The sequence below is a fragment of the Pinus tabuliformis genome, chromosome 8 (assembly GCF_031772625.1).
Source record: "Pinus tabuliformis cultivar Carrire ecotype Pingquan chromosome 8, CPIR1, whole genome shotgun sequence".
Taxonomy (NCBI): domain Eukaryota; kingdom Viridiplantae; phylum Streptophyta; class Pinopsida; order Pinales; family Pinaceae; genus Pinus; species Pinus tabuliformis.
The window spans coordinates 1,188,102,253-1,188,125,780 of NC_142294.1; positions in this window are offsets into that span (position 1 = coordinate 1,188,102,253).

Below are 23,528 nucleotides of genomic sequence, written 5' to 3' on the forward strand. Positions count from 1 at the left end.
TCAAGCATTGGGATGAACATTTATTTTATGTGCATCATGCTTACAACCGAGCTAAACATTCTTCTACACAAAGATCTCCTTTTGAGACCTGTTTTGGTTTCACACCAAGGTATCCCTTGGATTTTGTCTTTGGTAAAGACATAGCGGTTGATGGACATAGTGATGTGGACAAGGAAACCAAGTTCATTGAACCAGTCCAAGAGATTCACCAGGTAGTACAGGAACAACTGGAAAAGAGCCAAGCTAAGTACAAGGCAAGGCATGATAAGCATCGGACTGAGCATAGTTTCCACGTTGGTGATCAAGTCTGGTTATATATCAGCAAAGATAGAATGCAAGGTGAAGGTAAGAAGCTGAAGAGAATAAGGTATGGACCTTTCAAGATACTTGAGAAAATTGGTGAGAATTATTTTCACCTTTATTTACGAGCTTACATGCACATCTACTCAATTTTTAATGCAGACAACTTGAGACTATTTGAACCTTCATTGATTGAAGATCCTGAAGAGCAGAGTCAATTGCCTTCTATTGATGATATGTTACCTGAATATCTCAATGAGTTGTAGGAAGATACAGTTCTGGACAGAAGGTGAGAACTATGCATAGGGGGGATGTTGAGTACCTGAGGATTGGACTCAAAGGTTCAAAACGAAGCAATGCAAAATGGAAAGAAATTGGGCAAGCGAGGAATCTGTACCCTCAATTGATAAATGCTTAAAAACCAACTTTTGGTGGTCCAAGATATTTTCAGTTGGAAGGCCATGATCCGAATTGGATCCTAAAGAATTCTCTTAGTTTTCATAACTCTGTAAAATTCATGCCAAAGTTTCAAAGACTTATAAAGTTCGAGCTTATCAGAAATATCCTTGAATAGTTGTAATTTGTGAGCAATGCCAAGCAATGAGTGTTACACTAAAAAATGTCACCATGACTATTTACAGTTAGGATGACTCTATCAACAGTCATGCTACCCTCTTAGGCAAGTCTTATGCCTCTGCTCTCCATGTCAAACTCCAAAAAAAGAGAGAAAGTCTTTCTAATTGTATTTATCTCTGGGGATGCAGGTTCTCTCAACCTTACCTGCGGGGACGCACCCAATGTTCAAAAAAGCTGCGTCTTTGGACGCTCTGTATGTAAAGGTGCAGGTGCGTCCCCCTGAAAAGGTTAAAATGCGCAAGTTTCATCTTTAAAAAGTCACTTGTGGTCATTTCTAGAGCATTCTAGAAGGTTGTTCGACGTGTATTGAGTGCCTCCAGATGGTTCATGCACTCCTACCAAAGAGGAACTTATCCCATCAATAGGGGAGCTATCCCATCCAAAGAGGGGATTATCCCATTGATGGTGGACCTGATTAACTTCCTCTTGAGCACTATAAATACAGGCATTGGGCCAGAAGGAGGGGAGGTTGAAAGCTATACATTTCTAAGGGTAAATGCTGCAGGAATTAGGACTCCCATTTAGAAGCTTGTGAGGAGAGATTGCCCTCTTTGCTTGTTCTATTTGGAAGTGGGTGAGCTTTGTCAAAGTAAAGGAGAACTCTTGATGGACCCTGGGAGGGACTTGCACAACACCAAGGCTCAGGTTGTATTTGTTCCTTTTGTTACCTATTAATGCAAATGAGTCCATTCTTCTCAATAACTTGTTATTTATGAGTTGTTTCATGTACTCCTTGGTCTATGTGTTAAATATGTTTTATTCTATGAGATTATCAAGTGCTATTTAATCGTTTGATTGTTAGTGTATGCAGGTTTCAAAGTGAAGGAGGAGTTAATCCGGATCAGTGGAGCTGGACTGCTACAACAGCGTTGGATTACAGGTAGGATCTAAACACTTGATTTCTCGTATAGTAAATGCATGTTTAGAGAAGGATTGCTCTTATTTGTCTTGTTTGTCACTAGAGAGTCTTAGGCTCCTAGGGAGGTTGGTTGTGTCTGCACAATCGACTCTTTCCGCCTGACAAATTGGCGACTCCTGTTCCTAGTTATCCTGGATATCCTCCTCCTGGGGCCGGTATTGTGACCCAGAGTTTTAGAGATCCTAACCGGCAGTTACCATTTATCGCAACTTTGGATTTACCAGACTTGACGCGCCTAACGAACGATCCAATTCAATATCTTCCGTTCTGGCCGCCAATGCCAAATAAGTTGCCCAGTGATATACCCAAGTTCGAAGGTAAGTCTGGAGAGGATCCGTCCAATCACGTGATGACTTACCACCTCTGGTGTGCTTCAAATTCTATCTCGGATGATTCGATCCGCTTACGTCTTTTCCAGCGTACACTCATTGGTCTCGCGGCCAAGTGGTACATTGAGTTACCACGGGCCTCTTTTTACAATTTTAGCCAGTTAGCTACCTCGTTCTTAACTCACTTTCAGTTGCCGGTCAGATACGATAACGGCATGGAGTTATTAACTTCACTAAAACAATCAACATCCACATATATTTCTGATCACATTCATGAGTCGAGACGTTGAAGAAGGCTAGTGAAAGTTTTTATCCCGGACCAAATCTTAGCTGAATGGTTTGTTAAATCATTATTACCGAAGATTACTGAAGATGTAGCTAAGGCCGGAGTAGTTACTGAGGAGCAAGTCATTGCTCAGGCGCAATACCTTGACTTAGTTTACACTCAGTCGGGTACGTTACACGAGAAAATTCCGGATCTTCCAAAGTCGAATCAAATCGCTGCTGCTCCTTCGGGATCTCATGCCGCTGATGGTATGATTGGTATCGTGAATACAAAGAGCAAGAAGAAGTCTTCCAAGGCTTCAACTACTCCTATTATCACTTTGCCCGATTCCCCGACAGGAGAGTCTTCTCCTGAACTTACCGCCGATATTCACGTTGTAGAGTCATATACGGCCAAATCAAAAAACGGCGGAAAGAAGAAAGGAAAGAAGAAGGCTAAAGCAGACAAGGCTCTGAAGGAGAAAACGGAAAAGTCGGAAACCAATGACGAAAAGCGCAAACCTCGATATCCTTGTCTTATTTGTGAAGAGGATCATTTTACGAGAGATTGCCCTCATCGGGCCGAGGTTGTGAAAATAGTCAAAGGTTCTCCCACTCCTGCTGTGTTAAAAAATCCATTTCCGGAGCAGGAGAATAAGATGATAGGTTCTTCCTCGAATGCCAGTGAAGAACCCATTTTGATGATGTCTCATGTGAGGATTGCGACTCGATCGCAAGATTATGGTAGTAAGAATCCTGTTGATGGTAAGGAAGCAGAATCTTCTCACTCTAACCCATCAACCTCAGCTCCTGGTTCCGATCCACTACAGATCGAGAAACCTAACCCGGACTTAGTAATTAAACTGCCCGCCAAGGGTGTACTTCGAAGGTCTGCTTTCAATCCACATGCGAGAGCGGCCCAGAATTACAACATTGTTGAGGACTTAGCTGTTTCACCCTCAGCAATGTCGGCGTTAGAAGTGCTGCAATCATGCCCAGCACAATGAAAATTACTTTTGTCGGCTATAGGAGCTGTTGATGTTCAAGACCCGAATCTAATAATCTTCGATCTAGAAAATAGTACACCGCGTCTCCCCCATCAAATGGCTTTCCAAATTCCAGTGATAGTAAAAAACAGGCCTATTCATAGGACTGTGGTTGATGAGGGAGCTTCTACGTGTATTATGTCGATTCAATGTTGGAGATCCCTTGGTTCTCCTTCATTGAACCAATCCCCCACCATCCTTAAGGCCTTTGATGGCCGTGGGTTCCGTCCGTTTGGTATTCTACAGGAATTGCCTATAGGGGTAGAAGGTAAAACCGTTAGTCTGGATGTGGAAGTGGTTGATGCCCCTCTAGACTACAACCTTCTTTTGGGTCGAAGTTGGTCATATGCTATGACGGCGGTCGTTTCATCGGTCTTCAGAGTAATTAAGTTTCCATATAACGGTAAGATCATGACTATTGATCAACTAACATACTTTTCATCCGACCCAGCCTCTTCAGAGAGTATCCAGCATGTCGGTAAGACGACAATCCCTTATAGGGACGTTGGTGTAGGTTTAGTTAAGGATTCCGGTTTACTGGGAACTTTTCCTCTCCCTCCACTCAGCGTAGAACCTTCATTTGCAACAATTTATATGATTACATCAGAAAACATTATTTATGATGATCCTTGGATTGTCCCATCTGACTCTGAGATAGACTCGTTCGGTGATGCTATGCCTTTGAGTCCATATGAAATTGCTTATGAAGCTATCATGTCTTTTACCGACTCTCGTTCAACCGAGATCGACCAAATGAATGTGGTTGGTGAAGAATCACTTTTCACCTCAACCTTAGAACGGATAGTGTTTCCCGAAGTCGTGTCATCTGACGAACAACTTCGCGAAATCCTAAGTGTAGACGATCTACCATGGGAGGATCTCCGTCACAGATCTTCGTTTTTACCTAAGGATGATGCATTTGAAAATGATTTTTCATCTATCTTTACCGCTGAATATGTCAAAGACGCTCGGGATCCAACGAAACATTCTGATTCAGAGTTGAATTTAGGGAATATTTCTCATACTATTCCCATTGATATTTCAGTGAAGCCCGGAATTAAGGAGAACATTCATATAGGTGCCACATGTACAGAAGATGAAATCCACACTTACAAGGCCCTATTCCAAGAATTCCGCGATGTGTTTTCCTGGTCTTACGAGGAAATGCCGGGAATCGATCCTGCCGTTGTTGTTCATGAAATAAAGACCTACCCGGATGCTAAACCCGTCCAGCAACGGTTGCGTCAGATTCACCCTCAAAAAGCGGCTGCCATTAAAGCAGAAGTCGAAAAGATGTTGAAAGCAGGTTTCATTTATCCAATCTCGTTAACGGATTGGGTATCGAATATTGTTCCGGTCAATAAGAAACAAGGAACAATAAGAATTTGTATCGACTATAGGGATATCAATCGAGCTTGTCCAAAAGACAACTATCCTACGCCTTATATCGATCAAATTATTGATGATTGTGCCGGAAGTGAAATGTTTTCCTTCATGGATGGTTTTTCGGGCTATAATCAAATCAATATTCTACCTGCCGACCAACCAAAAACGGCATTCATTTGTCCATGGGGGACATTTGCTTATTGCAAATTACCTTTTGGGCTTAAGAATGCCGGGGCCACTTTTCAACGGGCGATGTCTTACGCATTTCATGACATCAAGCACATTGTGCAACCGTATCTCGATGATTTGCCTGCTCATTCATTACATCGAGCTGATCACCTTGTCCACTTACGCGCAATCTTTATGAGGTGTAGGCATTATCGAATTCGGTTGAATCCCCACAAGTGTGTTTTCTTTATAGAAACAGGTCAATTGCTGGGATTTGTTGTTTCAAAAGCCGGCATTCGCGTCGATCCCTCGAAAGTCGAAGCTATCATCAAATTGCCTCCTCCTTCGAGTTTGCGCCAACTCCAAAGTTTGCAAGGGAAAGCGAACTTTTTACGCCGATTCATCCCAAACTACGCCGAGGTCACTAAAGGTTTTACACGGTTGTTGAAACAGAACGTTCAATTCTTTTGGGACGAGATTTCCCAACAATCTTTTGATGCACTTAAACACGCGTTGACCCATGCACCGTTGTTGCATCCTCCCAACTACAACCAGGACTACTTCTTATACCTCGCAGCTTCGCATTCCACCATTGGAATGGTGTTAGTTCAAGAAGATGAATTCGGAGCGGAACATGTGATATATTATCTCAGTAGGACCTTAAATCCCACTAAGCTAAAATATTCGCATGTGGAGAAATTGGCCCTGGCAGCCGTTCAAGCTGTCCAGCGTTTTCGTCACTACATTCTTCTCCGTAAAACTACAGTTATTTCGGATTGCAACCCTATGATTTACATTTTGACAAAACAACTGCTAGGGGGCAAGTACTCTAAATGGATCGTTATCCTGCAAGAGTTCGACTTGGAGTTCGAGAAGTCCAAGTCTAAGAAATCCTTAGTTTTTGCGGAATTGATGTGTGATTTCCCGCGTACTGACACAGAGACTGTGGCAGAGGAGTCCATTGCGGACGAATCTTTGTTTCTTATCAGTACTTTAGATCCGTGGTACGGGGATATAATCATCTATCTCCAAACCCAAACCTTTCGGCTTGAAGCTTCAAAGGCGGAACGTCGAAAAATTCGGTTTCAATCCCAACAATACAAAATTATTGGAGATACACTTTATCGCCGGGGGGCAGACTTAGTTTTTCGACGTTGTTTAACTCATGAAGAGGCTGAGAGGGTTTTGAATGATTGTCACTCTGGAGCATGTGGCGGTCATATGTCTGGGTATGCCACAGCTTAGAAGGTGTTGCGCGCTGGTTACTTCTGGCCATCTATGTTTAAAGATTGTATCATTGCAGTCCGGAAGTGCCACAACTGCCAAGTGTTTGATCGAAAGATGCGCGCACCACCTGCTCCTCTCCACCCTATAATTGTCGTTGGTCCATTCGCCAAATGGGGTATCGACTTTATTACTTGTAACCCTCACTCGGCCGGGGGGCATGCGTATATCATCCTCGCGGTTGATTATTTCACTAAATGGGCAGAGGCGATGCCTACATTCGACGCAAGCGGCAAAACAGCTGCAGTTTTCGTATTCAATCATATTATAACTAGGTTTGGTGTCCCACAAGCAATCATTACAGACCATGGGAGCCATTTTCAAAACGTCATGATGTCTGAGCTTACAAGCCAGCTTGGTTTGCGCCACGATAGCTCTACTCCTTATTATCCGCAAGCCAACGGTTTGGTTGAGTCTATCAACAAAGTTCTGGTTATCATGATCCGACGAACCATTGGTATTCATCGGTCGAATTGGCACAACATGTTATTTTCGGCGCTATGGGCATACCGAACCTCAGTGAAAACTTCAACAGGGTTCACTCCTTTCCAGCTAGTTTATGGCTTGGAAGCTGTGTTACCCATTGAATGCGAAATCCCATCACTTCGAATGGCTGTCGAATTACTCCCAGCTACTTCCGAAGAGGAGAAATGTTTATTGTACTTAGCTAAATTAGATGAGACTCGACGTGACACTGCATTGGCAATCGAGACTCACGCGAAGCGAATGAAAGCTCAGTATGATAGAAATGTGACCCCTCGAAGTTTTTCGGAGGGAGACCTAGTGCTATTATATGATCAAGCTAATGATAAGCTAGGTGCTGGAAAATTCGTTCCTATGTGGCATGGACCCTATATTGTAAAGCGAAAGCTAGCAAAAGGGGCTTATGAGCTAGTAGATTTTGATGGGGACTCTTTGGGTAAACCCAGAAATGGACTTTACCTAAAGAGGTATTATGCTTAAATGGTGGGTATGGAGAAGTTTTAGTTAGGTTAGGTTTTCTTTCTAGCTAGTATGTTTGTTAGTTAGTCAGTGTGCTTAGCTTAGCGAGTGTGTCTTCATCGTTATTCTGGCTTATCTTGGTTTTACTCTTGATATTGCAGATGTCGACGCCTCTCCAAACATACATTGGATTTGCTGATGGTGCTTGTCGTAGTTCACGGAATATCTCTTCCACAGCTTGGGTTATCTATTCACCCTCTGACGAGTTAGTTTCTATGCATGGGGTAAGCCTCGGTCAAACAACAAACAACATTGCAGAATACAGTGCAGTGGTTGAATTATTATCCGAATCTATTTCATTTGGAATTCGACGTTTGATAGTGAGGTTAGATTCTGAACTTGTTGTATTACAGCTTAATAGAGTTTATGCCATTAGAAATCCTGTGTTATTAAGGTTGTTTTTGAGAGTGCGTCTCTTGGAACGTGAATTTGATTACATTGAATATCAGCATATTCCAAGGTCTTTAAATACATTAGCAGATGCAATTGCTTCTCGAGTGTTGGACAGACATTTACGATAATCATGCAAGTAAATTTAAAAACATTTCATCACATATGTTAAACAAGATAAGCCGGTAATAGTGATATATATATAGATAGGAGTGTGTCAAAAAAAAAATATACATCGTCTTCGATCATAGGTTGAAAAACACCTTATGATCGGCAAAAATGATAAAGTACAAAAAGTCAAAATGTCACATGTGTCTACAAAGTGACTAGCCAATCACTGGTGGTGCTCCCTATACGACACCACTGCACGGACTACCTTACGCAAAAATCTCCTAAACGGTCCAGGGACCGCGACTACATAGCGCTGAAGTCTGATAGGAATATCATCCATAGTAGTCTCAGGCATATCCGCCGTCAGACGCTCTAGATCATGCTCCAACTCAGCTAGTACCTCTGCAGCCGCCGCGTCCTGTGGGGCCGGTACCGGTGCAACTGGATGTTTCCTCTCAAAAGGCCTGAGGTTGGCTGGGCGCTGTGGACCAACATCTGCATTTTGAAAATTTTACTGTCAGTTTTGACACGATATATATAAAAAACAAAAAAATACATAATTTGAAAACTTGTGAAAAATAAAGTACCTCTGTCATCCCATTGTTCTCCCTGTGGAAGAACCATGTCCGGATCACCTCGAAAATCTACTCCGGCATACGGAAAGTCCTAGATCGAGAAAACCTGGTCCTCCAACCAGTGAAAGTAACTATCAGAAAATCGAACAACTGCCGCGGCCTCGTCAGGATGCCGGGCCATCACCGCAACCCATCGTACCAGCTTTGGCTCCCGAGGACCCAAGATATCAACAGTGAGTTGCTGAGGGATCAGCATCAGAACTCTCTCTAAGGCAAAGCTCACGACTAAAGGCCCATATCCAAAAGTTTTCAGTCGTCCGTTCTTTGCCTTAGTCAGTTGGCTCTTCACATTAGCTGACACAGCATCACACCAGTTGAAAATGGTGCCTTGGTAACAGTCAATTGCCATCCGCATTTGGGACCCGGAAGCAATGTGTAAAGCGGCTGCGCCGCAAATTCTGGTAACCGTGAACGCTATAACTTTGAGTTCACGCAGAGAGATGTGTTTGATCTCCACGCCTTTCGAATGGTGTGCACCAGGTGTGCACCAATCTTCCCGGAGACTAACAAGGGATTGGCCACCCGGCCTAGCCCCAGCTAGATTGAGTTGCTCGCCTATATTTGGCAAGCCAGTGAGAAAGTATACATCAGAGGGCTCTATCTCGAGCTGGTGCCCTCCTATGTAAAAGCATTGCTCTTGAATGTTCCATCTCTCAACCAGCCATTCTAAGAATCTCACCTGAGCCCTCATGCCAGGTATGGCCCAGTATTTATATAGCCCGCATTCTTTTAGGGCATCAATGGAAGGTTGATGTTCAATTGAATCTAAATCAACGTCCTCATGCTCTCTTTCTCTCCAATCCAGCATGGTGAGTGCCCTACACACCAAGAAACAATGATTAGAACTGATTTGGGGAAATTTGAATGGTTATTTGTGGAGATTGGGGTTTTAAAATCCGCCTTTCACGGAGGACGCACCCCGCGTTTACAAAACAGGGCATCCGGACGCAGCTGGCCTGAAGGTGGGCTGCGTCCCCCGACCATTTTCCTGTATAGGAAAAAGTCGGGGGACGCAGGTCACCCGAAGGGCACCTGCGTGCACCGAGGGGCGCATTTTGAAACCTAAACCCCCCCAAAAAACAAAACTAAAACCTAAAAATCAAATTTAATCGGATGAAATTGAAGAGTAGGATGTTGTAAAATACCTGGAAGAGACGGCGTTCGATTCTGATGGTCGGATTTTCCGCAGCGACCACGGGAAGTTTCTTGCCAAAAGCTCTTTTTTCAACCTCAACAGTCAAACGGTAAAAATGACATGGTAAAAAGTCTTTTTATAGGTTTTTTGGATGAATTTGTTCATTTTTCACCATGGAAAGATGTTTTTCGATGTATTTTTTCCTATCTTAAACAGGTATGAGTAATGTGTTGGTTTTGTGCAGGACAAAGGGACTTAGAGGGAAAATTGTCATTTTTCACGAACCAAAATATCAGAGTCATCTTTTAAGCCCTTTTCTGACTCCTAAAAAATGAAAAGATTGCCGAGCATTTCTTTTACACTCGTTAAAACGGAATTAAAAGACGGTCCCCTTTTAGCTCTTTTCTGACCGTAGAATCAGGAAAAGATTGCCGGGTTTTTGTCGTTTCAAACTCGATACGGAAGTAAAACGACGTGTCCTTGATCGCTTTTTACTTTTCAGGTCAGTGACACTAATTATGAAAGTACTCCTTGGTCGCAAGATCAAGCGGTTCCCCCAGGTATTATTTTATAATTTTTCGGGCTTGAGGGACACAAATCTACGAAAAAGTTCAACTTGGAGTCTTCTTAAGTTTTTCAGACTCTCTAAAATTGAAAAACGCCGAGTTTCTCCTATACTGGGCTCATTAAACATTTCACAGTAAAGGACCTGTTCAATTACAAACAGGAACGAACCACTCCTTCCTAGGGTTCGAATCAAAACTAGGTTGGACTCATCCGAAGGATGAGCTTATAATCAAGCATATGTTATCCTCCTCAAACTTGTTAAAAATAAAGAGGTACTTGCCAGAAATGGTGGGGGAAAAGAGAGAAGAATGAGCCTATTTGTTACCTTTTGTCTCAGAAGAAACTTTATTACCACTCTTGAACACAACACTTTGCATTCACCTGGGTTGGGAAATTCTTTACCTCACAGTTAATCAAACCACTTTGAAAGTCTTCAGCCAGGTTCTGGGGATTAACTTTGAGTTATTCAGCACCAAGCCATCTGTCGTGTCGTTATGTGTTCAAGAGGTCTGCAAACAAAACTTTCATCTGCAAAATACTTGTCATCCATTTGACCACCCCTGAGTCAGTCTTTACAACAACATTTCTTCAACTTGAACAATGATTTCGTGTTGCGGGCTTGCCTGCAACGGGTCGCTTTCGATCGACATCAACACATTATCTAGAGAGATGACTTAGAAATCGTCAGTACCTTGAAGTCTGCATGCATCAATGGCAGGTTTCTCGCCTTTGACGTCAGTTTACATCATTGACTTTCGATCGAAGGATTCCGTGAAATGTTCGACATCATCTCATTCATTCACATCTCATGGATTGTACTGGGTACTTTGAGAACCATTGACATTACTGGTGGTCTCTCTCGCGCTAGTTAACAGTTTTCATCATCAACTGGTAATCAAGTGGTTTCTACCATGCTCGACATCAACTCATTTATTCGCATGGCTAGAATCGTACCAATTCGAGAAGTAGAAATGAAGACCCTGGATCTAGTTTCCACCATCCAGGCTGCGAGGAGTTTTGTATTCATTATCTAAGTAGACTAATCATAAACAGATGGCTGCGCCCATACTGTGTCTACAAAAGTCTATGATTATGATGTACTACAAGATCATTCCTGTATCAGAGTAGTTAGTCTGTTAGTTAAAGTTTTAAATCTGAGTATGAGAATGCCTACCTCAGTGATGATATAATCTTATACATGTATTTTGTGTTGAAAATTGCAGGTTCTGACCAGGCTCTCCACGAGATAATCCTTGAAATGATAAAGCGCTTCACCCTTCCTAGATAATACAAAACCCTAATCTATTTTAGGCTTCGCACTTTAGGGGGCAATCTGTTACACTAAAAAATGTCACCATGACTATTTACAGTTAGGATGACTCTATCAACAGTCATGCTACCCTCTTAGGCAAGTCTTATGCCTCTTCTCTCCATGTCAAACTCCAAAAGAAGAGAGAAAGTCTTTCTAAATGTATTTATCTCTGGGGACGTAGGTTCTCTCAACCTTACCTGCGGGGACGCACCCAATGTTCACAAAAGCTGCATCTTTGGACGCTCTGTATGTAAAGGTGCAGGTGCGTCCCCCTGAAAAGGTTAAAATGCGCAAGTTTCATCTTTAAAAAGTCACTTGTGGTCATTTCTAGAGCATTCTAGAAGGTTGTTCGACGTGTATTGAGCGCCTCCAGATGGTTCATGCACTCCTACCAAAGAGGAACTTATCCCATCAATAGGGGAGCTATCCCATCCAAAGAGGGGATTATCCCATTGATGGTGGACCTGATTAACTTCCTCTTGAGCACTATAAATACAGGCATTGGGCCAGAAGGAGGGGAGGTTGAAAGCTATACATTTCTAAGGGTAAATGTTGAGGAATTAGGACTCCCATTTAGAAGCTTGTGAGGAGAGATTGCCATCTTTGCTTGTTCTATTTGGAAGTGGGTGAGCTTTGTCAAAGTAAAGGAGAACTCTTGATGGACCCTGGGAGGGACTTGCACAACACCAAGGCTCAGGTTGTATTTGTTCCTTTTGTTACCTATTAATGCAAATGAGTCCATTCTTCTCAATAACTTGTTATTTATGAGTTGTTTCATGTACTCCTTGGTCTATGTGTTAAATATGTTTTATTCTATGAGATTATCAAGTGCTATTTAATCGTTTGATTGTTAGTGTATGCAGGTTTCAAAGTGAAGGAGGAGCTAATCCGGATCAGTGGAGCTGGACTGCTACAACAGCGTTGGATTACAGGTAGGATCTAAACACTTGATTTCTCATATAGTAAATGCATGTTTAGAGAAGGATTGCTCTTGTTTGTCTTGTTTGTCACTAGAGAGTCTTAGGCTCCTAAGGAGGTTGGTTGTGTCCACACAATCGACTCTTTCCGCCTGACAATGAGGACCCTCAGTCAAGCGCATCGACCGTTGGCCTATGCTAATGCGCACTGCCATGAAACAATAAAACATGAAGCCTTTTTGAGAAATGGGGGAGGTTTATGATATTCGATTAGCGAAGAAAAATCCCCAAGTCGCTAATTGCATATCGCCGGGTAAACCGCTCATAGAAGAAAAAGCCCAGAGTGACTCGGACCTGAAAAGTCAAAAACCATATGGAATTTTCCGATTCCATCAGAGGTGGGTCCCAGATGAAAACTGGTAGGATATTGGAAGGGCTTTGAATGGTAAGCGGTTTCGACTAAGTCCCGCCCAATGCCACATAGTGGGTGCCATGCATCTGGCAGAAGAGAGAGGGAACCACTCACATCATACGGGTAAACATCATGCAACTTACCCGCCCGATATGGATATAGACTGTAGGACCTGAAGGCTCCAGATCAACGACAGACATGCAATCTGATGGATGACTGGATTCAACGGGGTAAACAGGCCGAGTTGTATAAAGGTTGAAGTTTGGCATGAACGATGAGTTGGTAGAGGAATCATGTTCGCAGGCATTCTGACAAGTTAAACATAAATAACAACATTTCAAACATTTCCAAGAGAATTGACACTCAGTTCATTATGAAACAGGTGGCCAGCTCCCTGTGAGGTGTTACATAGTGAGGATGATGCAAAATAGAGGAATTTAAACGGACAAGAGGCATGAGAACCAGAACGTCAAGAAGTGGAAACGAACAGTCAAGAAGCAGATCGGCTTTAAAGCCACGAACAAAAAAAAATAAAGCAAACAGTGAGAAAAGCAAGTAAAAAAGCTAAGAGCAGAGAACAGAGAAATTAAGTTGAGTTGACCTGCAGAGCAAAGGCAACATCAAGACAGAGCCAGAGAGAGTCAGAGATTTTGTGTACTCCCAAGAAGGCTTGAGAGGTTCAAGCGAACTCCTCGGCATAGGCCTGTCATGTATGAGTCTCAGATTGGGCTCATACTACTATGACCAACAGAGGTCGAGTTTCAGTAAGGAGAGTCTGTGTACTCCAGAGACTTGGGGGATCCAAGTATAGTCCTATTGATTTATATCTGTTGAGTGAGACTCAAATTAAGCTCACTATTGTAAAAAATCGACTTTGAAAACATAATAGAGAGGCCACCACTGAAGGTTGGACCAGGAGACGTAGCCCGGGAGAATTGGGTGAACTCCTTATTAAAATTGTTGTATTTACATGTTTTACTATTGTGTTTTCTCTAACTTCTTTAGTGTCTATGTATTTCAAAATCTTATCGATCCGCTGCATAAAGTAACATAGGCACGTCCATGCACATGAGTCTGTAATACCTTTAATTCTTTGTCTTGGATAAATTCCAGATCATTCGGTTACCACGGAACTCAAAACAATTAAAACTATAGTTCATAACCTGTCGCGTCCGCATCTTCAACACCCCTTTGACTCCCATACATACCTGATAGGAAATAAAACTGCCAGCGAATGATTTATCGGGTCCAATTTTAAAGATAAAACCCAATTACTTGCCAACCCGATATCCATTGGCGTCATACGAACTTGATAGGAAATAAAAATTTCCAATTAATGATTTGTCGGGTCCAATTTTAAAGACAAAACCCCAGTACTTTCTGACCTAATATTTGGCCCAGACTTCAACGAATTAAACTATATTTGATACACCATTGCATCCAATTTATAAAATAAAATTTGTTCTAGTTACCCACGCGATTATCATCGGATTTGTGGCCTATTGGTCAGAGGACCCATATCTACTTGTGGGTTTATCACTTTCAAAAGCCATTAATAATATAAAATCAACCATTTCTTTCAAATCCTCAAACTCCTTTTTATTTCCCATTATAACATAATATTTGGTTTCTCTTTCATATTTTTTTACTTTTCTTTCATATTTTTGATAAAACTGAAAATAAAACTTAAATAACAATGGATGCTACAACATCTGGCTCCACTTGGGGATAGTGCTTTTTCCATAGAAGTGCTAAGAACTGCAGATCGGTGCCTTCACCTCGGGCATGGAGTCATATATAGTTTAACCAATTCAAATTATATGGCATTTTTTCACTAAATTCACTCTGGTATCTACAATGATAGGATGCTTATGCTTCAAAACTGGAAGTAATGCTTGAGGTACTACCCATTGCTAGGCAGTTATAGATTTTCATCATCAAGATTCTCTACAGTAGTTTTCTCAAGGATTCTCATCAAAGTTTTTCTAGTGAATTCAGCCAATCCATTTCCCTGTGGATGAAAAGCAGTTAAATGAGATAAAATGGCATTATACTTTTGACGAAAGGCAACAAACTTACTTGAATTGAACACTTGAGAATTGTCTGTTATGACTTTGACAGGGAATCCAAGTCTATTGAGCATACTTTCCTCATATGTCTTGAGATCCTCATAGGACCAAGCCAAATCATCAGTGTATTGCCTGAAAATATTAATATATCTCTCCTTATAATTAAGTGAAACTTCCTTGAACAATTTGACTAGCTTGGGCTCCTTCTTGGTTCCAATATTGTGATTTTGAATCTGTTCATCCTGTGAAAGGAAACCATCACTTGTTCCTTCTTTAGAATAAGCTCCATGAAAGAAGCACTTCCACACCCCTTCTGTTTGCAGCATTGTATTTACACAGGCTAGAGTAAGCTGCCTCTGGTTATCTTCAGCCAATTTTATATTATCATGTAGCATGAAGCAAGAAAAGTCATCTTTTTCTTAGCTATATACAGGTGAATTACTTGCTTCATTATTTCTGATTGTTCTAATAAATCTTGTTTCTTTGTACAACCTCCTTTCTTCCACACCAAAAATTGGTATGACAGCATAATAAAAATCTAGTTTCAAAACACCACGCAATTTAGCCCCGCATGACCTACTAGATAGTAACATTCCAAACGTAGCAGGGATATCTACTACCACTACATCCATTACCAATCTTTTGGTTGAAATCTAGGCTAGTGACACCACCATATCTTTAATGCCCCCCAAACACTTGACTTTATGTGAATCAAAAGAATACAAGTCTCTGTAAGGTTTAGTAACTTGTAGGTTTAGTTGTTTCATCACTGATAATGGCATAAGGTTATGTGAGGCTCCTGAATCAAACATACAATTGTGCAAGAGTAAATCATGAACCAATAAAGAAATGTAGAAAGGAGGTGTTTAAGAACCTACCTCCTCCACATGTTAACCAAAAACCACTACTAGTTTATCTTCTTGCAAATTCACAATGTCATTTATATTCACATTCTGAGATGGATTGATAAACTCTGTAATTTCTCTTTGATAAGCTGGTGTTTTTACTAACTCTGTGAGGGGCACTTGAATTCTAATTTTTTCTAATTCTTTAGTTAAACTGAACACATGACCCTGTTTAATGTTTTTTTCTTCTTCATCTTCACTTCTCTTCATGACTGAAATCTCTTGTGGAATGGAAACAAGTTTTTTTAAAGGATATTTTTCACTTTTGTCTTGAGGAAACTCCCCTTGAAGCATTTGAGTCTTGCTACTTGTGTTTTGTTGCTGCTTTCCTTTATTCAATTGTTTTGCAGGTTTTGGTTCTTGTTCTTATGGAGTCACCTTTTGTAAGGGAGCTGGAACTTGCTGCTCACCTTCATCTTCTTGAGTTCGAGATATTTTCCTTGATCTGAAGTCATATTTATTATGTAGTTCTGCCTGCATAAAATCATAAAACTGCTTCCAAATTTCATCAATTTCATTATCATCATAGATGACATATGTTTCACTATATTCTCCTCCCTCAAAATCTAGTTCATATTCCTTTACTGCATACAATGTGAAAATATGGTCATCATGATCCTTGAAATGCTCTGGTACTCCATCAGGATCTAGCTCTATATACAGTGGTGCTTGGATCTGATCTTGATCTTTTCTTTCCCCTTGTAAAATTTGCAGAGGTTGTCTTCTATATTGAGGATTAAAATTTCTATTTTGTTGTACTTGTCTCTGAGAATTATTATTCTCTAATTCCAATTTAATCAATTTATTAGACAAATTTCTAATTACATTATTCATATCCTCTAATGTTTGATCTTGAGAGGATTCTACTTTAGTCTTTCCCTTATCTTGGATAGGTTGTGCATCTGGTGTTTTACCTGCAGCCACCAGATTTTCTTCTATCTCTAATGCATATGTTTGGATCGGATCAAGGGTTGGGGATCTCCTCTCCCTCAATGTGAATCCAAAATTTGACTCAAAATCCCCTGCAAAAGTTATTTTTGCACCAGCAGGATGGGGCTTAATCTCCACTTGAAGACTATTGTACAACTTATTAAATATTTTGACAAATTCAACTATAATTTCATCAGATTTCTTCTTTATAGCATTAAACTTTGTGAGTGAATACCCATGGTCTCTTTTTTCTCCCCATCTCTGGGTGAACAGGTGCTCCATCTCTTCCCATGTTGTAATATAGTTATTAGGAAGCCCTTTAAACCATTTTCTTGCTTCACCATCCAAGGATTGGACAAAAAGTCTTAGAACAACATCTAGGTGTTCAACATTTAGGCTTTCTGCAAAATTACAAAATACTGATATATGATTCTCCGATGTTTATTCATCCTCCCTGGTGAAACGAGGAAGAATATTCAAGTATTCTTGTGGCATTTGGTTCAACTATTGTGGCAATTGAATAGGTGCATACCTATTCATAAAAAATCCAGGTACTACCATATTTGCTTGTGAATTTACTAAAGCTTGATTACCAGCAAATGTGGAACTTGATTGAGGAGTAAATGGAGTGTGCAAAGGTGGTAATGTAGTTATAGGTTCAGGGTGAATAAAAATAGAATATACTGAAAAAGAAATAGAATCTAAATACTGTTCATGATAGTTGGGTTCTTGGAATGAATTGGATGTAGAAGGTGACTTTTGTTCAATAAAATATGAATGTGAAAGATGTGATGAGTTGCTGCCTGGTGCAAACAGTGTAGGACTTGGTGTATGTGGAGTTTTAGGCCTTCCAACCCTCCTGGAAACTATCCTCTCAGGATCTGAAAGGGCTTGAACTTTCTATTGTGAGGTATCTAACCTTGTATGGGGTCTCTTTGGAGCCAAAGTTATTGCTTTTATTCAAAACAACCAAATATTTCTTCCTCATTGAACAACCAGAGGAAACTATTGAAAACCAAGGGAAAAGTGTTCTTGTCTTCTCTCCCCGGCAATGACGCCAATTAATGTTGTACCTTAAGAAACCAATTTCCTGGTTGTATAGAAATTGTGCTTAAGACATTAATGTTTATAATTATTGTCACTTGTTTGTCAGTTAATTGTATGTTGTATTCTCAAATGAAGTACCTGGAAGACTTGGTTTTAAACCCTCAATACGTAGGTGACATGAAAATCTCAGAATGCCATTTGATTGCTGAATATAAATGATGAATGAAGAAAGCTTGAAGAATTCATAGACAATATGCTATTTTACACAGAATCTACTATTTGTGACAGTTGGAGAAGTTAAAGATAATATGTTGTCTTACACAGAAACTACTATCTGTAACTTAGAAGAATTGCAGAGGTGGGATCTTCAAGTATAGGAGCACTCTTTTAAGGGATTTTAACCTCCTTTACATAAGAAAATAAATACCTACAACTTCATTACCATACTTAAAGGAAGAAAACATTTAATGACACATAACAGAGAAGTCACAAAATCATACCCAAAAATGTGTGGAAAGCTTCTAATTCTTTCATTAATCAACAATTTTATCAAGAATACAATGGCCTAGTCTCCAGGTTCTCCAAAATTCGAAGCCCCTCTACGTAAATTTTCCTCTTTTTATACATTATGAGACAATTGGTAATCACCAAAACTGTCAAACTACCTAACTATCCTCTAACTACTCTGACGTAAAGATCATTACAAAATATTACTTTTGAGGGTAAAAACACCTCATTCATTTCAAGAAAACAAGATAATAAGAAGTAACAGAAATCAAAGAATGATGGGAGATTTCTACTTGTTATTAGAATCTATAGCATGAGCCTGTGGTTCTATTGATGGTTGAGCATTAATGGAGTGGTGGATGAAGTGGCGAGGTATGGTGAGTGGCGTAGGCAATTAACAGATGAAAGCGGTGGAATATGTGGAATGAGCTATGTGAGGCGAAAAGCTTTGGGAGCTCACCGTGGGGGTAAGGAATGTACAGGAGCTTCAACGAGGTTGAACCCCGCAGTGATTTCAAGCCACACATTTCGGTCAACCATGCTAATGTCATGATCAACTGCGGGGGTTGATCTTTAATTAACCTTCGTGCTCATTGCTTCCCAGTAGCACACCTCAACGTACTTATCAACATAATTAACCTTGATCATGCCTCTTGAACTTGCATGACCTTTAGACAACGACAAACCTTTGGTTACCATGAAACTCAAAAGAATTAACACTCTGGTTCATAACCTATTGTGTCTGCCTTTTCAATGTCCCTTTGACTTCCATATGGAGCCGATAAGAAATAAAAATTGTCAGTTAATGATTTATAGTGTTCGATTTTAAAGATAAAACTTGATTACTTGCCGACATGATATCTGTCGACGTCATATGCACCCGATAGGAAATAAAAACTGCCAGTTAATGATTTATCGAGTCTGATTTTAAAGACAAATCCATTACTTTCCGACCTGATATTTGGCACGGACTTCAGCGAATTAAACTATATTTGATACACCATCGTGTCCAATTTCCGAAGTAAACTTCATTCTAGTTACCAATGCGATTGTCATTGGATCTGTGGCTTGTTGATCAGACGACCTAGATATTCTCGTGGGTTTATCACTTTCAAAAGCCATTAATAATTTAAAATCAACCATTTCTTTCAAATCCTCAAATTTATTTTTATTTCTGTTATAACATAATATTTGGTTTTTCTTTGATATTTTTTATTTTTCATTCATATTTTTGATAAAATTGAAAATAAAACTTAAATAACAATGGATGCTAGAACACATGGCATGGGTCCAACTCCATTCGAGTAGAAGCTTATACTTGAGATTAGTGTCAATGATCTCTACTTTGACATGCACTATCTTGCCCTCCAAAGTAATGGCAAGGTCAGGTAAGACACTGAATGGCCACGAATCGCGCCCATCAAAAGCTTCCAAAATGTTAGGGGACTGGTTTAGAGTAGGAGAACCACTTTCCTTCTAACAAGTAACAGACATGATGCAGGTGGAAGCACCTTCATCGATGATGGTCTTGTGAATGATTTTCTCATGGATAATGACTTGAATGAGAAAGGAAATTTCATGAGGCAAACATGGAATGTGGTTTTCCAAGTCAAAACAAATAAGATTAGAATCAGTAGGATCAATACCGCCAATAGCCAACAATAATGATGTTCGTTGAGAAGGACACCTTTGAAGGACCTTGAGAGGATACATAGTTGATGGTGCTTGAGACAAATCCTCAACAATGTTATAATGTTGAGTGGCTCGAGCATTTGGATTGTACAAGGACTTTCGTAACACACCTCGAGAAGGTGGTCGAACGACGAAGTCAGGATTAGGTCACTCTATATGGAGAGGACCAGAACTTGACTGGGTAGAAGAAGAAGGGCCACCTTCTTTTTATTTCCATGTTGTTAGAGTAGGAGTTTGATAATCTTTTGTTCTGGTAGCCACATTAATCAATGTACTTATCATGAGCACTTATGAACCTAAGGAAGCAGATGATTGAGGTTGGGCTACATTTGGGTCTGCTGGGATGGAAAGGGCTATTTTAGCACAGATGGGGTCCCTTTGAGCAACTGAATAACCTTGGATCGTCTGGGACAGTCCTTAGTATAGTGATCTTCCTCACAAATGAGGCATGGATACTTAGGCTTCTGTTGGGAATCATCACCAGCAGACGACTTAGGAGGACCCTTTTTTGGAGCATCAGCTTTGCCTTTGCCTTTACGTTTCTTCTTACCTTTTGATGATTTGTCTGTTGTGGTAGACTAAGCAACATTGACCTCTAAGGTTTTACCAGGGCTAGGTGGATTCTGAGAGGGACTATTGGAAGTAGTGTTTGAGGCCGACTTCTATTTGGAAGAATATTTTGCAAGGGCTTGGGACACTGAACCAATTACTCCATCAACAGGAGGTGTAGCCTATGACTTTGATGCCGTTGGATCAGATGATGGCCTCGGAGCATCGGGTAATAACTCATACAAAGTGCTAGACTGAGAGTAAACAATATCTAAGTACTGGGCACGAGAAATGGCTTGCTCCTCCGTGATGCACCCACCCATAGTGATATCATGAGAAATTAGAGCGACGAATGATTTGGTGAACCATTCGGTTAGTAACTAATCAACAATCTTGAATTTGATTAGGCAACACCTACATCTCCATTCATGGATGTGATCAAAGATGTGGGTTGAAATATTTTTCTTGAGCGATGTAAGCAAATAGGTGTCGGTTTCATAGCGAACCGGCAATTGGAAATTGTAGGTTTTAACCCCGTACAAAAATTACCTGCATTACGAATTCTAAAACACACAAAATAAAAATGCGAGAGCATAACACATAAAACACATATACACAGAGATTTTCCCCTGGATACCAAAACCGAGACTACGAGCTTGATTTTTTATTATGTTCCTTTCAATGTTACAATACATATTTATACATGCTGAAGCATCCAATACCATGGACTGAAAACCATTGCATCCAAAACTATGGACCGAAAACCATCGCGCCCAAAGCCATGTGCGAAAAACATGCACAAAATCATAGGTAGGTCCGCCCAACCTAATATAGGGTCCAAAATGGGGTTATCTGCACCTGTCAAACCCCCCAAAATGGGGTTATCTGCACCCCTCAAACCCCATGTGGCTCCTCCCGTGTTACCGGGAAAAGTGTCTATTTAGAACTGCTCTATCCCACTAAGGTGTGACATCTGCCTTAGAAACAAATAGAGAAAACTACTTTTGTATTTCCTTTATGAACTATAGATAGAGAGGAATAGAAAGAACCAACCTGTGTCTTGCGCTAATCCTTTGATCCAATCCCTCTCTTCTTTGACAGCTTCCAGCTACCTGCTCCCTTACTTGCCCAGCTTCACCAAGTACCTGTAAGATCACAGAAGAATAAAACTATACAAAGACATGGATCTATATTCATAAACAACTTAGGATCAGATTTAAGTTAACCATACAAATGTAACAAGCATCAATGATACAAAAGCATGGAGGAGAAACTCAAATAGTTTTTATTGATAAAAAAGAAGATCCAGGAGGAGTTACAACCGATGAGTCCTGACCCAGCATCAAACTCCCAGCAAAGAAGCCCCTCTTCACCTCCAACAAAGCATAGATCACCCAATTCTCTGATGTTTGTCTCAAAACCAACAACAATTCCTTACAATGTGAAAAATTCCAGCCTCCGGATCTCTGGGATGAGGGATCCATATATAGATGTGTGTAAGGAGGATGAGTCAACTTGTGATTTGATTAGTGTCTTCTCTCTATCATTTCTTGCTTCCACTTGGAGACTAATGGCCTCTTACTCATCCTTGGTCGAATTCAGTGAGGCAAGTGTCATAGGAGAAGATTCTGGAAGCTTCCATTGTCTCTCCACCTCGCGGAATGACATTGCCATTTGTCATTTCTCACCCAACGCACCCTCATAGTGCATTTAGGTGCATTGCAACGCACCCAGCCAGTGGATTTAGGTGCTATGCAACGCACTTAGCCAGTGGAGCAGCTGAAATGATCCTGTTTGACATATTCTAAGCAGTTTCTGGTGGAGAACTTCTGGGAGAAGCTATAATTTGTTGACCTTGTTCCTTTAGGGGTTAGAACAACACTTTTAGGGACTTAGGAGCCCTTGGTTTATGGACATTTCATGCTTGGAGTTGTAAGGCACAAAAATGCCTATAACAGTTGGCCCCTAAAGTATGAGGCCATTAATTGGGTGAAATGCTTTATTATGAGGATCCGATGTTCTTTCAATGCTGGGAGGAGACCTGTAATAAGATACAATACAATACATTATCTTCATACTGTTTTTATGATCTAGCTGAGGCGGGCATTCCCATGCTCAGCTTTATAAATTCATTTTCATGTACATAGGATAGACAATCGTCTGATCGTAGACTGATGATTCTGATAGAGCCATCATCCTTTTGGTAGGATGATTATCTGTGCTACAATGCTATACATTTTAATGTCTTTATTTCCCTGAATATATATCGCAGCCCAGATGGATGAAACTAGATCCGGGGTCTTCAATCTCATCCGATATTCACTCGAAGTACAAGTCGATCCATGTGAGAAATGTTTTGAAGTCGAACATGGAAAGACATCACTTGATTACCAGTCAATGATGTAAACTGTTAACAAGCACGAGAGGAATCACCGATAATGGTAATGATCCTCAAGGTACTGCAGTACAATTCACGTGGTGTGAATAAAGGACTTGGCGTCGAACACCACGCAAAATCTCTCGGTCGAAGGTCATTGATGTAAACCTGTCGCCGAAAGTGAGAAACTTGCCATTGAGGCATGCAAGCTTCAAAGTACTGAATGGGGTGTTCCTAGAACAACTTCTTGGATAATGAGCTGATGTCGACAAGAAGTGATCCGTCATAGGAGGGCCTTAATGAATCCCACATCAATGACACGGAACGGAGCAAATGATTTTGATGGAGGTGAAAACGATTTGATGATATACAGTTCAGGGTGGCGCTCATGAAAGAATGGAGTATAATGTATGGTAGTGGGTGGGACACAGGTGGCCTTTCTGGATGACTTCTCTTGAACATGTCGACGACACTGATGTGATGGATTGGTAGCATTAACCCCAAATTTGGATTGTATGGTGTGACCATGTCAATGTGACCGGTGTGTTAGCGCTTGAGATTTCACCTCAGGCTGAGAAAGGCAAACTCCAAGGCAACATCAAACCACTTAGCCTCGTAGCTAGCCCTACGGGGCAGGAG